Source organism: Myodes glareolus, chromosome 4, assembly GCF_982192425.1.
Source record: "Myodes glareolus chromosome 4, mMyoGla1.1, whole genome shotgun sequence".
In the NCBI taxonomy this organism is placed as follows: Eukaryota; Metazoa; Chordata; class Mammalia; order Rodentia; family Cricetidae; genus Myodes; species Myodes glareolus.
This window is the reverse complement of record NC_142029.1, coordinates 60,562,321-60,566,190: the sequence shown is the minus strand read 5'-3', so window position 1 is coordinate 60,566,190 and position 3,870 is coordinate 60,562,321.

Genomic DNA, 3,870 nt, shown 5'->3' with positions numbered 1-3,870 from the left:
TGCACCAGGCTACACACAAAGTGGACTGTATCAGCTTTGCAGTTCTAGTCCCTGATGAGGTGTGGGGGGTGTGCCTCTGCCTCGGGGAAAGAACTCATCCTGGAAGAGGTAAAACTCATGGTTAAGAGAAGGCGTAAGTTCCAGACAATAACAGAAGAATCAGAAGGAAGAAGGCAACTTACATGCTTTAAAATCTCCAGGCCCAAAAGATGTCTGATAGGAAACTGGGGCAGTGCTGGGCATGTGGGAAGCAATAGGCAAAATGTGTGTATGTATGCCAAAGAGTGCTATGTGCTCCAGACAGAAGATGACTACATTTCCACATGGAAACTTTCAAGGATTTTCATTTCAAAGGATTGAATGAGCAAAGAAAGTGAAGGGGGGATATAGAATATGACCATTTTATAAGAACACATGTAAGCAAGATGTTCATGTTGAACATAACAGAATGATGTTTATGATTGGAGAGGATGTGGGTAACTTACCTATTCACCACGTAACTTCATTTGCTACCTTTAAAGCAGATTCTCATATATATATGTTTGTGAACATCAGAGCGGCTTCATTAGTCTGCCAGCTCTCATTCCAAGGCAGCACTATCTTAATTATTGCAGCCTCATTGCACATTTTAATAGGTGGACCACAAGTCATCCATCCTCATTCACTTTCATAATTCTCAGAACGATTTTCACCTGTGTATTTTTCCAGGCGTGGTATGGGATACATTTGTGAAATTTCCAAATTCAGGTGTGCTTATTGGTAAAGCTATAAGCATTAAATTTGTGTGATAGAGAATGGACATCTAAAGCAGATCCAACTTCTAGTTAGAAATAGAATGTTTCTTTCTGATTCAAGTAGTTTTTTTTAGTCTTCTGCACATTGTTGTACCTTTATTATAATTTCCAGTTATTTATTGCTAAATCTCCCAACAATTCATATTTTGTTATAATTACCAGACTCTTCTTCTTCCTCGCTATTAAAAAGGTATTTAAATTTTTATTTTAAATTAAGTGTGTATATGTGTCATGGGTGTGTATGTGTATGTGAATATACATGATTGTGGAAGCTAGAGGTGTCAGATCCCCAGAGCTGGTGTTACCCGTGGTTGTGAGCCATCAGATGTGCATGTTGGGAAATGAACTCAGGTCCTCTGCAAATCCAGTACTTGTTCTTAACTACTCAGTCATCTCTCCAACTCTCTTCTACTTTTGTATTCTTTTGAATTGCTTTTAAATACATGTTTTATAATTATTCAAATTGTTGAAAAGTAGTATTATTACTAAATAGTTCTTTAATGTGTTTATTATTTTATATTTTAGACATATAGTACAGCTTACTTTAAGAGAGATTATTGCTTCTTCTTCATCATCATTATGATCATCATCATCAATCAATCAAATCATTATTATTGAGACAGTTTCATTATGTATCCTTGGTAGACCAGACTGGCCTTGAACTAACTACCTCTGCCTCATGAGTGCTGGGAATAAAGATGTGCACCATCATGCCAATCTTAACAGATATTATTAATTTCAAGTTCTTAATTTTTATTTAATTTTCCTTCCTTATTATGTTTTCTAGAACTTCTTGAAAATATTCAATAATGGTGTTTTCATACACTTATAATTTTAATGTAAATGTATCTTTATTGCTTGACAATAAACAATAATATTGGCTGCTGCTATAATATAGGTTTTAGACAGAGGAGTGTGGGTCTGTTTTTACCAAGAATTATAAATGTAAATGGATTCTTTAGTTTTTTCAGACTTTCATAGAAAGGATAATCCATGAAATCAAGTTTGAATTCCAGAAATCATGGCATGTTTGGCTTTTGATGTAGTGAGGAGTCTAATATGTTGAAATTGACATGGGATTCATGCCTCTTTACCACCCAGGGCTAGCGTATAGCTTTCTTGTTTGTGGATCTCTCCTAGTCTCCATCAAATTTTATTAGTGACAGCTCTAATTTTTTCATAGTACTTTTGATTAAAGTATAATAGATACAGGGAAATTTATCCAAATGCTACTTCGACAGCTTGATGAATTTTCATAAAGCAAAGTCACACACGCAGCTGCCACCAGATTAGGAAGTCAGAAAGCCACTGGCATCCAGCCTTCTCCCCATCTCTATGCCCCCAGATTGTTTTGAATTCTTTTGAATTTCAGTTCAATGGAATAATACAGTACACATTATTCTGTGATTGATTTTTTTGCTCAAATCATATTTCTGAAATCCATTGATATTCTTATAACAGTAATCTACTCATTTAATAACATATAATACTCCTTCACACAAATACGCTGCAATTTGTTTATTTTCTCTGTTGTTAGGGTACGTTTCTGCTATTCCCAGTTTTTGATTACAATGAGTAATTGTAAAATGAATATTCCTACCTATGTCATTTGATGTACATGTATTTTTTGTGCATGAACATATGCATTTCTACTTCTACCTAGAGGTGAAATTGCTGAACCACGGCATATTTGTGTCAGTGCTATAACAGGTACTTCACAACACTCTTCCAAAGTGGTGGAGTGATGGGCAAACTCTCTCCGAAGGGAGAGTAACAGCCAATTATACATCTACATGCAATATGCTGTTGGAGCCAACCCAGCTGAGTCTTTAAATAATGGTATTTTCATCTGACAATTGATGCTTGTTGACCATTTTCCAACATATGTCAGTGCTGTGTCTAAGCTGACTCCCTCCAAAATGAGGACAGAAGCCTTAGGAAGTAACAAGGCTTCTCAGATCAGACACTCACTATGGACAAGTGCAGACCTGGCGCTTTTAAAGAGGAATGCACTTGAGCACCGAGAATCTGCTCACAAAGTCCAGTGAAGTCTTCCTTAGAAGAAGAGGGATTGAGTTTCATCTTGGTTTACCGAACACCCTCTGCTTATAGTAGTGAGACCACACAATAGCCAGAGTCACTGGGATGCAGCCTTCTAACTTCATCTGCAATATAGAAAAGGCTTTGGACATCAGGAAGATGAGAGGCTCATATCAAAACCTGGCTCACATGAAAGACATACTACTCTAAGGCTAGAGTTAACTAATGCATAAACCAGTGACATGGAATAGAAATTCAAGTTTAAGGAATCCAAATGCTCAGAGCCAACTGATTTAGTTTAGGAGTCACAAGATCATTCACTGGCAAAGAGTCTTCTCCTTAAATGATCCTGAAGAGGCTGAAAATTCCTATGGAGATTGGAACTTGACCGCTGTCTCTCAATCTATGCAAATTTAATAAAAAATGTTATAAACACTTAAAATGTAAGACCATCATTACAAAGCTACCAAAAGAAAACATGAGAGAAATAATTTATGAAATGATATTGTCATCAAACTTGGGGACTACAGACTGTACGCAAGTCAGGTCTGACCACCCATCCTAAATAAGTCAATGAAAAGAGCCACAATAAATATGAAAAGCTGAGAAAGGAGATTTATTCTCTATGACCACATTGGTAAAAGGGACAACAAAGATTCAGCAAACCCCTCAAGTCCTCCTTAGGGTCCTGGAGTAAGATCAAAGTTAAAACAAAACAAAAAAAGGTCAAGGATGTGCAGAGCTAAGCAGTCCTGGTCAAGTATGGCCACACCCACCAATGACCCATTATTATCTGAGTTTCAGTTTCATCCTGTAAGGGAATCTGACATGTTGTTGAACTGTGTTGAATCTCTTTCCAAAAGACAGACTCCCTTCTGGTTGGAGCCCTTGCCATCTATTAGCATGAGATTTCAAGGGAAACCACATTTCTTTCGGGTTCATCATTTCAATAGTCTGATGTTGAGATGGAGAGACAAAAGTGTCTCTTTAGAATATCTTCATTTCTACCCAGAAGATTACAGTAGTGATAATGTTT